This window comes from Pinus tabuliformis, chromosome 7 (genome assembly GCF_031772625.1).
Source record: "Pinus tabuliformis cultivar Carrire ecotype Pingquan chromosome 7, CPIR1, whole genome shotgun sequence".
Lineage (NCBI taxonomy): Eukaryota > Viridiplantae > Streptophyta > Pinopsida > Pinales > Pinaceae > Pinus > Pinus tabuliformis.
In genome coordinates this window covers 1,262,664,544-1,262,679,893 of record NC_142293.1, presented here as the reverse complement: position 1 = coordinate 1,262,679,893, position 15,350 = coordinate 1,262,664,544, and positions in this window count along the sequence as shown.

The following is a 15,350-nucleotide window of genomic DNA, read 5'->3' as shown; positions in this document are numbered from 1 at the left end:
TCAAATTTACAATATATAATGTTAGCAAAGTTAAAGTGTAATCTATGTCACAAAAAAATTACATAAGTACTTTTATCACTATAAATCATGAAGAATGTGCATATAAGCTACCATTTTTCAATCGGTCACCATTTTCCCGTAAATTGGGATGAGATAGTGTGCAAGGAAACACGTGAATTCTAAAAATTGAAAGAAAAGACACCTTAGATGTTTACAATATTAATTTATTAGGAATCAATGTTTAATTTCATAACAAGATAAAATAATAATGAAATGGCTATAGCACATATATCCAATATTCAACAAATATATTTCTATGTTTTACAAAGGTGTCCCATCATAATTTATGTCGTAGTTTGTTACTGGATCAGTTTCAAATATTGATATTAAGGCAAGGATCAAAGCCTCCCAAAAATATTTCATGTTGGTTGGATCTATGAATATAGGATTAATCCTCTAATCATACACTCCTTTCACAATTTCAAACTAATCTTGGGAATTTTTTCCTTCAGATGTCAAATAGAATAAATTTATGTTGATGGTAAACAACAAAGAGAAAGAGAGAGGGTGGAAGACCTTAACTGAGAATCATAACACATATCAACAGTCAAGTTGTAAAAAATAATATGTACTTAATTTTTTTGCAATGCATCAACAAACTTACCAAAGATTATGCACCATGTTCTTTTAAAAGTTAAATCATAGCATGTTGATTAGCACCCTCTGTATTTGCAAATGGCTGTAAAATAAATTTTATCACTTAAATCCTCAAACTAAACAATGCACATAGTGGATTAAGTACCATTGATTTTCCAAAATTTAAAAGCAAAAAAATTAATAAATACTACAAACATTGGTACTACCATATGATTTATTCTTAAATTGTGACTGATGTTCATTCGGAATTGTTGTTTCATTACAACTGTTGTTCCGTTATAATTACTGTTACTTTATAACTGTGATTCATGCGTATTATATCGAAGCTCAGATTAATGTTCTCCTTGATGTTAAGCATGTTGTGTTTTTAGCTTGAGTTGTTGTACATTCAGATCCGAGTTTTTGTTCCATACTTTATTTATAACAGTCTGCCGTTCCATTTCTGTTTGCTATTCAATTCGAAAGCTATTACTTAATTTCTGTAGATTAGAATTCTTGTTGCATTTATTTCAGTAGATTAAGGGTTTGTTGTTCAATCTGGTTAAATAGAGATAGTTGCTGTTCTATTTCCTGTCAATTGAATATTATCATTGGTTTGGTGTGTAGAAGGTCTGAGACTATAGTGAACATCGACATATGCTGTCTAGTTCCCAGTTTGACGATCCTTCCTTTGGGTGCCTTTTTTATTGTATCAGTTTACAAAGGAAAGAGTTACTGTTACTGTACCCTTGACTTATGAATTTTCTGACTGCATGATTTGAATTCTAGGTTTCTTTTTGCAAATAAGTTTCATTCCAAGCATCCATTTACTCTTGTACTGAGAGCACTATACTACTAGCATTACCCTAACAAATGACCGCCTCAAACTGAGTACACTCTTTGAAATAATAAATCGTTCCTGGATTGACAATTAATGTGGGGTAAATAGAGGTAAAAACAACCCTTTTTACTGCTCGACATTTTGGCATTGTTGCCGGGGAAGGGTGTAGCCATTTCTTTCTTTTCCAGAGTGATGTAAGAACTTGCTAGGAGAGAACTGGGTTTTAAAAACGTAAGGTAAGAACCTGCGTACGGAGCATGTAATAGCCCTACTTCCCTGCCTGCTTTCCTGCATATTTGTTGTTGTTTTATTTGGGTAGAAATTAGCATTTGATTTGTGTGCATGACTAAGAAGAAAAAGCCTGAAAAGAATCCTAAACCTCTACCCAAGCCTGATAAAGCTAAGGGGCCAGTGACCCTTGGCCTATCGATCTTTATAGACAAAACCCTTAAGAAAGCAAAGTCTCAGCCTTCAGTAGGACCTAGAAAAGTTGCTTCTAGACAACCTACTAGTTCCCTTCAGGTCATAGGATCACCATTTGTAGCCTTTGTTGAGGTGCATAGTCACACCGAAGAGCAAGATTCTCAAGAAATTGAGAATTATAGCCCAAAACCATTACAAGAAGGGAACCTTAGCAACCTTTGTGAAGGAAGAGGAGAAACAGTAGAAACTGAAGAACCAAGATCTCCTCTTGGGACAATTCAGCTACTAAGTAGCCTAGATAAGGGAAGTGCTGCAAAAATCATTTATAACGAAGTTGAAGAACCTCAAGAACCAGAATCTCCCCAGACATTAGGCACTCTCATCGTCCCAGATAAAGGAAGTTTTGTTAAGGCCATTCCTATTAAAGTCGTTCCTTCTCAGCCTAGGAATACCCTCCTAGATATCCCAGAAGGTTATTGGTATATATTTGACCAAATGGCCCAGAACCAGCCAAACACCCAAACCTCTACACTGCAATACCCCATTTTGGATACTGCAGCTAATGCACCTATGAAAGCAATCCCTCTCCATCATATCCATACATTCCATGGCCTTACATTAGAAGATCCAGATGCATTCCTATTTGAATTTGATGTGTTGTGTAGGGGATATGACTATACCACCGATCTCCAGAAACTAAAATTGTTCTCCTCTACATTAAAAGGGGCTGCTTTAAGATGGTTTATGGGATTGGGTGGTGGTGTTATAAATAACTGGGATCAAATGAAGGAGTCTTTTCTAAAAAAATATCAGGATTATTGCAGGTTTAGAGAGTTAAAAGATGAAATATTTCAGATGGTAGCTAGACCAAATGACACATTAGAAGAATATGTTGAGTGTTTTCAGTATAATCTTCAAAGATCTCCTTATGCATCATTACCCTCACCTAATAATGTATTAAAAACAACATTAATTAGAGGAATGAAGGAACAATGGATTGAAACACTAAATATTATGGGAAAAGGAGATATTTATCAGGAAAATTTTGCTGACATTATTGATTTATGTATCAGGAGCTCGAGAGGTAGCACAAGACTAAAACCAACGGAACATGACAGGTTTACAAGAGACAACAAGATCTCTGCAGAGGGAGTAACTCATGTAGAAATTGGAAATTTATTAGAAAATTTTAAAACTGACATATTGGGGACACTGACAACACAACTTGATATTATGCAGGCCAAACAAAAGCAAGCAGAGGCAGAACAAAATTTGGCAATATTCTATCCCAGATGCAGAAAGAAACACAGCCACAAGGAGTGTCCATCAGATGCAGTCCAAGTTTGCGCCATTTGTACAAAAGACCATTCTACAGAGAGTTGTCCCTCACTTCCTAGATTGAAGGCAATATATAAGGAAGTAGAAGAAGAACCAAAACTGGTGTACATATTCAATCAGCGTCGTCAATGGCAGCCGCAACAATCAGGTATGTTCCCAGACCCAGCTTCTTCTTTTCAGCCTCCACAATATCATGCTCAACAATATAATACAATGTGGAAAAATCAGTGTCCATTCTCAAATTGGTCACAACAACCATTTCCTTCATCATCACCATGGCCGAATCAAGCAAGCCAACCGAATTGGCCAAATTTTCCCTATACCCCACCATATTGGCAAAACAATGTATATCCCGCACAATGGTCCCCTCCTACTTCACAGAGTCAAGTCTGGCAGACAAACTGGAAAAGACTAATGAATCAGCCAGTAGGAACCATTCCGCTCCCTCAACCTACACTGCCAGCATTACAACAAAACCCCCAGCCTAATTTAAGACCGCAACTCCCAGCCCAACCCAACCCTAATCCGAATAAAAGATTGGTCCAATCTATTCAAATAATTGAAACACCAGAGATAGGAACCGATCTAAGGGAGTGTAATGATATCCAATTAAGATCTGGGCGCATCAATTAAACAGAGGGAGATAAAACCGTTCAAGTTGAAAATCAGTTACCTATAGAACAACCACTACAAGAAGATGATGTGATCAGACAACAAACTCATAATCAAGTAATCACATCTTCCCCTCCATTCCCAGAGCGATTAACTATACCTCGACCTCTACAACATCCTGATTTCGACATTCTGGGAGAACTTAAAAATCTGTACATAAAAATTCCACTCCTCCAAGCTATCCAAGACATTCTGATATATGCGAAGACCATTAAAGAGCTATGTATAAAAAATCTAAGGAGGAGAATAGAAAATAACCCAACAGTCCAAGTAGTTGGTACTCTATCTGATCTATTATCAAGAAAAGAAACACCCGTTAAATATGAAGACCCATGAAATCCAATAGTAACAGTACAAATCAATGGACAAACCTTCTCAAATGCCTTAGTTGATCTAGGAGCTGCAATAAATATCTTAACAACCACCACTTGTCAAAAACTAGGCATTACATCAATAGAACCGACTTCTACTTTATTAGAACTGGTTGATCGATCCATGGTTAGGCCAGAGGGCACATTACAGGATGTCATGGTATCTGTTGATTCCCGGGAGTATACTGCCAACTTTCTGATAGTAAACCCCAAAAACCGACTTGATGGACATCCATTGATTTTAGGTAGACCTTGGCTTGCAACCACTGACACTTATATTAGCTGCCAACAAGGCAGTATGACCATAACTAGAGGAGCCAATATCAAAAATCTAGTTGTATATCCTCCAACCTAGCCAATTGTTACAATAATGAAAACTAACAAGCATCCTGTATCATACCTCACCAAAAACAATAGATCCCCATTAACCATAGAAAATGCCCTTGATTTCAAAGACCAAGCAGAGGATGATGTCATTAAAAACTTTCTTAGCCAGACTAAGTCCAAATCCCACATACAATGTCACATGATAGAAGCATCATTTGATAATGAATTAGAAGAAGATCCTCTTAAAGATACTCATGACCAAGCAATACCTACTACCTTTGTCTCAAATAGAAAAATTGTAGAAATAGAGCTAGGAAAGACTTTAGACATCAATGCAAACCTAACTTTTGAACAAGAATACAAGCTATTCCAGCTACTAAGGAAATACAAAGAAGCATTTGCATGGGACTACCCTGACATGAAAGGAATTGATCCCCAGTTATGTACACACCACATTTACATAGAGAAGGATGCAAGACCAATTCGCCAACCACAAAAGAGACTTAACCCTCATCTAAAAGACATTGTAAAAGCTGAACTTCAAAAAATTTTAGAAGTGAACTTCATCTACCCTATCTCCGATAGTAAATGGGTCTCTCCACTTGTTGTGGTGCCAAAGAAGAATGGAAAGTGGAGGATTTGTGTGGATTATAGAGAGCTAAATAAAGAAACACAGAAAGACCACTTTCCCCTTCCATTCATTGACCAAGTATTAGACACTTTTTCTTAGACGGCTTCAGTGGATACAATCAGATTCAGATTGCCCCTGAAGACCAAGACAAAACCACTTTTACTTGCCCTTGGGGAACATTTTCCTATAGAGTTTTACCTTTTGGCCTATGCAATGCCCCTACCACATTTCAAAGGGCTATCCTCAGCATCTTTTCAGATTTAATAAATGAAGGGCTCAAAGTATACATGGATGATTTTACACCATACGGGGATGATTTCGACCCAGCATTGGACACACTAGAAAAAGTGTTGCAGCGATGCATTGCCACTGGGCTCTGTCTAAGCCATGAAAAATGCTATATGATGATGACTGAAGGACTTATTCTAGGCCATTATATTTCAGCAGCTGGAATACAGGTAGATCCAACCAAAATTCAAATAATTTTGTTAATACCTACTCCTACCACTCAAACAGAGGTACGCAGTTTTCTTGGATTCTCTGGTTATTATAGAAGATTTATTGAACATTTTTCTCATATTGCTGCACCTTTATATGCACTAACAGGGAATGTTGACTTTGTTTGGATAGAAAAATGCAACCAAGCTTTCGAGAATCTAAACAAACTCGTGTCAATAGCCCCAGTACTCTGAGGACCAAATTGGGACCTGCCATTTCAAATTTCATCAGATGCTTCAAACACAGCTATTGGAGCAGTCCTTGGGCAGGAAGAAGATAAAAAACCATATGAAATTTATTATATTAGCAAAAATTTGTCGCCTGCCGAATTGAACTATACTATGACTGAAAAGGAATTTTTAGTTGTAATGCATGCCATCAATAAATTTAGGCATTATATCACTGGATATCCTATCATTTTATATACAGATCACTATGCCATAAAATATTTAGCAAATAAACCAATCACAAATGGTAGAGTAACCAGATGGTTGATTTTATTGCAGGAATTCGATATCACAATAAAGGACTGACCGGGAAAAGAAAATCCTGTAGCTGATTTTCTCTCGTGAATGCCAAAACCAGTGGATGCAACAGCGGTCCAGGATCAATTCCCAGATGAAAATTTGTTCGCTATCACTGTTAAAACACCTTGGTACACTGATGTTGCAAATTATTTAGCAGTAGGCAAATTACCAAAACATCTGACCCCCAATGAACGAAAGCAGATTGTTCAGCGTAGTACTCTATTTTCTTGGATTGGGGGCTACCTGTTTCATACAGGGGCAGATATGCACATCAGAAGATGCGTTCGTGAAGACGAAATTTTTGACATTTTGAAAGCTTGTCACGATGGACCATGTGGCGGACATTTTTCTGATCGAAGAACTGGACATAAGGTCCTGCAAACAAGGTATTATTGGCCCACGATCTTCAAAGACGCAAAAAAGTTTGTTCAAGCTTGTGACATCTGCCAAAGAGCAAGACACCCTGGACAGGCTGATGAAATGCCCCTGAACCCACAGCTAGTTATTGAACCATTTGAACGATGGGCGCTTGATTTTTTTGGTCCAATCAACCCATCATCAAATCAAAAAACATACATTCTGGTAGCAACAGAATATGTCACCAAATGGGTTGAAGCAGAGGCATTACCGAGAGCTACAGAGGATTCTGTCATTCAGTTCATGTTCCACATATTTGTGTGATATGGCCTCCCAAGAGATATAATTACAAATGGTGGACCACACTTTGCTGGTAACAAGATTGCTGCAACACTAAAAAATTATCATATCCAGCATAAAATTACTACTCCATACCACCCACAGGCAAATGGTCAAGTAGAAATCACAGACAAAATAATAGAAGCAATACTGACAAAAACCATTGCGTCACACAAATGCGATTGGGCTGCAAGACTGCCAGAAGCATTGTGGGCATACAGAACAACATGGAGAAGTACTACTGGTTATTCACCATATTAGCTAGTCTTTGGAAAGGGACCCATCTTTCCAATAGAATTTGAAATACAGACATTACGAACAACACAAGAGGTTGGTCTAGATTTATACGAGGCTCAGACTAATAGATTATAGCAGATCAATGAGCTAGATGAAATCAGGCTCTCTGCCTTTGAACATACTCCATTAATACAACAACAACGAGCCAAATGGCACGATGCCCTCATTAAAAAGAAAGTCTTCTGTGAAGGAGATTGGGTGCTCCTATATGACTCTAGGTTCCAGGATTTCCCCGGGAAACTTCAGACTTGCTGGCTGGGACCATACGAAATCCAGAAGGTACATGATAATGGCACCATTACTCTAACCACCATTGATGGATCCAGACATACCTTTAAGGTAAACGGCCACCGAGTTCGATTATACCGCAAACCACTTATTCGGGAATCATTCTACCAACAACTCTACAAAGACTCTGACATGTAGATTCTGGTTGAGAAAGAAAAATCTTCCTCACCTTTGGTTAAGTAATTTGACTACTTTTACACACTGTACATAATTCTTTTTTTGTATATATTTTCTTGCAGTTGTATAACATTTGCACTTTGCTGTTCCTTTCAAAAGGAACAACATTTTCACCATTTTGTTGTTCCTTTTTCAAGGAACGACACTTCTACACTTTGTTGTTCCTTTCGCAAGGAACAACATTTTCACCATTCTGTTGTTCCTTTTTTAAAAAAGGAACAACACATTTGCACTACTGCTGTTCCTTTTAAAACGAATAGCATCTCCACCGTTTTGCTATTCCTCTTAGGAAGGAACAACACTTGCATTTTTTTGCTGTTCCTTTTCTCAAAGGAACAACATTTTCACTTTCTGCTATTCCTTTTAAAAGGAACAACATTTCTGCCGTTTTGCTGTTCCTTTTCGGAAGGAACAACACTTGCATTTTTTTGTTGTTCCTTTTTCCGAAGGAACAACGTTTTCGTCTCTGCTGTTCCTTTTTCCGAAGGAACGACACATTCTTGTTTCTGTAGTTCCTTTTTCCGAAGGAACAGTGTTTTCATGTTTGCTATTCCTTTTCTCGAAGGAATGACACATTCTTGTTTCTGTTGTTCCATTTTCCTAAGGAACAACATTTTCGTCCCTGCTGTTCCTTTTCTCGAAGGAACGACACATTTTTGTTCTGCTGTTCCTTTTTCTGAAGGAACAACATTCTTATTTTCTGTTGTTCCTTTTCCCAAAGGAACAACATTTTTGTTCTAAATGGCGTGTTTTTTTTTTCTGCTGTTCCTTTTTACGAAGGAACATCACTTGCAATTTCCGCTATTCCTTTTTCAAAAAACATAGAATTTTTGCATTATTTCACTTGTGCTTTTCTTCTTTGCTGATATTCTTCTTAGTGCACAACAGTTAAGAGTTTTTCTTCCTTTTTTCTTGCGATTTTGTACATAGCACTTGTTTTATTTTTTTTCTTTTTTGTGTGTGTGTGTGTGTTTCTATCATTCAGATCATTTCTGAAACACAACTATACACTTATGCAATGAATATGAGAACTAAAAGATACTGAAATCACCAAATTACATAAAAAGTCGCTATCTTTACAAGAATTTGCTCTGAATTGATAAGAGAAAAGAGGAAAGGACACAACTATTGATTATCTTGTTGTCATTGTTCTACTAATATCGATATGGTTGGTTATCTTTATCATGATGGTTCCTTCTAAAATCTCATAATCCTCTTTGATCACTATTACGAATAAGAATGAAGGGAATATTTTTCTATTGAGATGTTAAGACTTCTTCCACCATCCCTACTCTTAAGGAGTGCTAAACCACCCTTTGTGTATAAATAGAGAAAGTCCTCTATAAAAAGAAAAAGTAATGAAAAGAAAAATGTTTATATAGTTTGCTAACATGGTTTGTCAATGAAGGATAGGGGGTCTCATTGGGAGCCAGCCTACCATGATCATAAGGAAGAAAGTGAAGTGGCATTCCCACTATGGCCACCAAACCAGGGATATGATCCAAGAGGCACATTAGGAAAATAAAAAAGTCCTTGGAACAGGAGGTCTCATCACGAGCCGGCCTGCCCACCTTTCACTCCTTCCCAGTGAATGGCATTATGATCTATCTGGTTACCAAGCCAGCATAATGGCCTCCATTCTGACATTCCACAACACTTTCCTAAGCATACACAAAGGATCATGGTTCCATGGGTGAAATAAACAACTCTGTCAAGGTTATGGACACCTGTGGGCAACAGAGCTCTGTTGATGGTATTGAGGTCACATTCTTTATACACCAATAGCACTTATGAATCCCTTCTTCTACCTTTGTAATGGGTCAAAAAAGATTATGAACATAATTCTTTCGAACCGCTAATACATGAAATCTATTATAATCAATCATGACGGAAAAAGTTGATCGTGACTGCATTGAACTTTTTGCGCACGTCAGCTGTCCTATCCTCCCAATCTCGCATCATATCATGGTATTCTCTTATTTATTAAGCGATTCTATGATATACCTCGATTTTGGTAATCCCCATGTTCTTGTAAACATGGCATCTCAGTATATGATGTTCCTTTCTGACTCTGTATTATGGCAGTCTAGCACGTCGCTCCCTCATTTGACAGTCAAGGACGGCCTATCACATTATAGGGAGGGAGAAGGTGACCTCATAATTCACTGGCATACGTGTCAATTTTTCATTTGGAGAAATTTTACTTGGGAATAGCAAGGCCTAACGGTATATCATTTTCCAACTTGCATGGCTTGTTGTTTCAAAATTATTTTTGTGTTATGCTCTGCAACAATTAGCAATAATTTGAACTCTAAACAAACTTGTTGTTCCGTAATTTTCTCTGTGGTTGCTAACAGCTTGAACAGCCTGCTGTTCCATTGTAGTCTCTGTGTTTTTATAGTTTGCTAAGCATCGGAGGAAGATCAATTCGTAGAGAACCACAAGTGTTGACAATCTCTGATGCCGCAGGGAAAATTCTAACAAGGGCAAGATGGATAGCTTATCTCGATCGTCTGCAAAAATCCAACGAGACCGTGGCAATTGAATTTTTGCAGAACCTACAAGGATATCACTCCACGATAAGGGGGAGATAGATAGCAGTCACCGACGACATAATTACAAAAGTTTCGGGACTACCAACCACTGGATCTGTGTGGACTCTGAAGAAAGTAAGGCTGCGAGACACCATCAAAATCTTCCAAGATGAAGGTCAGAACCTGACTCGAAGTGGAAAAGGAGTTCTACCAGCAACCTTGGGAGAACCGTGGGTAGAATTGGCAAGAGTCATCCAGAGCTACATCACCTGTGAAGGCAGGAAAGACGTGGTAAGACCACGACACCTTAAACTTTTAGCCGTATTGAAACAGAAATGCTCTGTGAATTTGCCTGCATTTTTAAATTCTCTACTACATGACATTGCCCGAAGCATGAAAAAATCATGACACGTAGAATCAGTAGTAAGTCACCATGGGTTGATACGACTAATAGTTAGCCACAGTCTTGCTCAGCAACAGAGCAGCTGGGAAGAACTAATTTTTACAATAGACAGGGGACTGGATTTACCAGCCCCCAAACGAAAGCACACTGTAAGCACATCAAATAGACCTTTGAAATGGAGGAAATCCGTCAGATTGGCATGGATCAGAGGGAGGCTGGAAAATTCCCAAGGGAACACCAGTCAACCGGTGGAAATAGTTGATTCAGGGGATGAGCAACCCCCGCAATTGGAAGGAGAAGAGAATGAAAGAGAATTGAACGATGAGGGAGAAACAGAGGAAGAGACCAAACAATCTGGTCAGGTTGAGGAAGAAACAGAGCAACGTGAGGAGAGCCCGTTGAAAAATCCGTTGCGAGAGGATGAATTGGCCTAGCTTTTGGCCAACATGGGAGAATATACTCAACCTCTCAACCCACTAAATCTCCACACAGAGGAAGAGCTACAAGAGCACTCTATTCGTGATAAGAGTGCATCCGAAGAGTTATGCGATGAAGAAGAAGAATAAAATCACTCCAGCCATGATGAAAGTGCATCTGGAGAGGAAAATGATGAAGATGAAGAAGAGGAACAATTTGTTCCAAGTCAGAATACACCAAAAGAAGTCTATGAAGAAGAGAGGGGGGAAGAAGAGGTTACCTAGGAAATTGCAGAGCAAGCTAGGGTTTCTACCCCCAAACAACCCGATCAACAGAATAATGAGGAAGTACCCCAAGAGAAAAATCAAGAAATTGGTCAAGAAGAAAGTCTAGGCCCGAGTGCACAAACGACCGTTCCTTCCGATAAAACGGAAGAAATCAAAAAATTATGGAAGGAACAGCAAAGACTGCTTAATGTAATTGCGTGACTTCGACAACAAATCAAGATTCTGAAAATGGGGAAGAGAGCACAGAGGACTTCAGTGGTAAGACATGCAACCACCCCAGCGAAACCTCTCAAGAAAAAGATCAGGAGGACTCAAGTCCAGCGTGCTATTCATATCCAAAAGGAACAACATTCGGCTGTTGCCCATGTTGAAGTACAAACAGATGACATAACAGAATGTGACAAATAAATTCAGATAGAGGCACAGTCCTCTGAGGAAATTCGAACCATAATTACGGGAAGACGTAATAAGAAGATTCAGGTGAACCTCCCACTTACAACTGCTATGTGGGATAGTGATACGAGGACAATAACCCTACGAGAGGGTTTGATGCAAGCCCAGTAAGTAGTAGAAAAACTTACAGAACAAACTGTCTCTCGCGAAAAGTATGAAGAATTACAATAGCAGCTAAGGAATGTCAATTTATCTGAAAGCCAGGCTTTTGAAGGATGGTGAAGGGAAGAAGAAAGAGTCGCAAAGGTAACTCATAGGCTAGATGTAGTTATCAAACAAATGGATACCTTATGCTCTTTATACACTGACATCCTAGCATGTAGAGCGCCTGCTAAGAATTATGCCTTGTTTTTAATGGAATGATATTTGCAATTGAAATTTAAAGCTGTTAAAGCATGAGCCCCGATAGAAATAAATACTGTTGACGATTTCATAAATTGTTGTAAGCACTATGGGGTAAAGGTTCAGAGATTATTATGCGAGTTCTATTTGCACAACCTTGTGTTAGACCAAGCAACAGAGTAGAAGCCCGACCCTTTCATTGGGGATATCCAATTACGGGCATTCATTCCGTTTGGAGTTAATCAAATAAAATGGCTTAAGGCCTATAATGCCTTCCAAAGACAAGAAAACAGATTAGACTTATGGGTAAGAGCTGAGCCTAGAGATCCATTGCAGTTATGGAATAAACATAGGAACCTCATGAGGACTCCAGGTGTGATTGAAGCATTAGGACCCATTCATACAACAATCAATTGGCAAGGGATAGAATACTTTTTTACCATCAAAGACCTTGCCATTGCAGCTGCTAAATTTCGATATCGGACTTCTAATTTGAATATCCAACTCAGGGAACCGTTTAATTATGAGAAATTCAAGTTAGTTGTTGATTTCTTGAGCCTCTACAATGATCTTATTTTGAGGGAAGGGCCATCCTGGTTAGGTTATAGATTCCGTAGTCCGGTTATCTGGCACCCTGCACCTGGATACCAAGCCTTGTATGAAATGCCTGAGGGTCAGACAGGGCATCTTTCTGAACACCTAGCTAGGCATCATGGCTATAGACCACCTCATGAGATCCCGTCTTTGGCCTACTCTCTCACCGCCTTGCATGTCAACTACAATGTTTCCATGAGGGCATGAAAAAGGGTAAGCAGGGGGGGTGTTGGGCACTGGAGAAGGTATGTTATTTTCATTTACTTTGTTATCTTTTCTTCAAAACTCGCAACCTTTTCACATCATGAGCTAGGCATATGACACAAAAATATGATAGAATCTAGAAGATTTATATGTAATATGAATAGCTAATAATTACCTTTTTCTATGCAGAAAAAGGAGAAAACGGAAGACTATCATCCCAAAAGAAAGAACGAGACCAAGTTAACTAATGTCCCTTTGGCAGGGAACCGCGCTCAAATAAGGCGATCCAAATTGGAGCGTAACAGCCAGAAAAAGGAAAAGGAAATCTCCAATCGGTGCAATAGAACAGAAGGATAACTGCAAATTAATAGCTTGGCGAATCCCTCAGGATCCTTCGATCCTGAGGGATCGCTATCTTAACAATTCTCTGTATTGTTGGTATCACCATTTGGCTATTATAAGAAGGGGCAGCACTGCTAGCCCGAGGGGGACTGATTGTCATTTTATGTAACTTTTATTTGTATTTGAAACTTTGATCATTGACTCTTGTTAAAGATCGATTCACTGTAACTTCGTTTTGACGTTTTAATATAAATCTGGTTGCCGTTCCATCTTTGATTCTGGAGTAATTTCAAGTGGTGTGTCCCTGGAGGCTAAGGCCCTGGCCCTGGAGGATCACTCGCTCCTATATCATATTTCTGATTCATGTGTGGTTTGATTTCTTTCATTTACTCTATTCAGTAATCTGATGTGCTTTACTGTTTTACATATCAGCTCCGTTATATATGTACTTGGTTAAATACTATTGTTATCTATAACAGGAATGCTATGTTAATGTTCTAACATTGTATCGCATTGTTGTTCCTTTTGACAATTGATATAACACTGCTTTTCCTTACAGATTGTCGTTCAATTATAGTTGAACTGCGTTGTATGTTCCTAAATCGGTACTACCGTATGATTTATTCTTAAATTGTGACTGTTGTTCATTTGGAATTGTTGTTTCGTTACAACTATTGTTCCGTTATAATTATTGTTACTTTATAATTGTGATTCATGTGTATTGTATCGAAGCTCAGATTACTGTTCTCCTTGATGTTAAGTGTGTTGCGTGTTTAACTTGAGTTGTTTTACATTCAGATCCGAGTTGTTGTTCCATACTTTATTTCTAACAGTTTGTTGTTCCATTTCTGTTTTCTGTTCAATTCGAAAGCTGTTACTTAATTTCTGTAGATTAAAATTCTTGCTGCATTCATTTTAGTAGATTAAGGGTTTGTTGTTCAATCCGGTTAAATAGAGATAGTTGTTTTTCTATTTCCTGTCAATTGAAGATTATCATTGCTTTGGTGTGTAGAAGGTCTGAGACTGTAGTGAACATCGACATATGCTATCTAGTTCCCAGTTTGACGATCCTTCCTTTGGGTGCCTTTTTTATTGTATCAGTTTACAAAGGGAAGAGTTACTGTTACTGTACCCTTGACTGATGAATTTTCTGAATGCATGATTTGAATTCTAGGTTTCTTTTTGCAAATAAGTTTCATTCCAAGGATCCATTTACTCTTGTACTGAGAGCACTATACTACTAGCATTACTCTGACAAATGACCGCCTCAAACTGAGTACACTCTTTGAAATAAAAAATCGTTCCTGGATTGACAATTAATGTGGGGTAAATAGAGGTAAAAAAAACCCTTTTCACTACTCGACAAAGTGGATGGAGGTAGCCATTAAAACTCTTATCTCACCTCTCTTAAAGGAATCATCTGTGATTGTGAATCAAGACCAAGAGGAAAGTTTCCTATTGAATAAAGGAGAATATTAATTAATGTGAAATGATACATCCCTTCCTATTTTCATTTTATTAGTCTTGCAAAATGAATCTCATTCTGAGAGCCTTTGTTCACCAAGTGTGCTTTTGACTGCCTTGTAAATCATATTCCAAGCAGATTGTGGTACCATATCAAATTCCTGGTGAAACTATTCTTTCACATCTATAGAAAAGTATATCGGGATTATCGACACAAAAAGAATGAACCCTATAGAAAAGGCAATACAAATAGGTTAGGGAAAACAAGTTAAAGGAAGAGCCTATAATGGATAGTTATGGCTTTGATCTCAGGAATGATATTCAAGCCCAAAAGCCACAAATGAATACAAACACTGAAATTGTGTAATCCAAGAAATGGCTATAGCCTATATTATGATACTATTGGAGGTGCTTTGCACATGTGTGTGTCAAACCCTCTCCAGTAGGAAGTTGGCTACCTAGAGATAGAACCAAGATACAAACTACTTTTTTTCTCCAGTATTCCTCTCATTAAGGCAATGGTTGGAGCAACAGTAGGAGGGGTTACATCCATCAATAGAAACTTCAAGACACACTTGCACACATAAA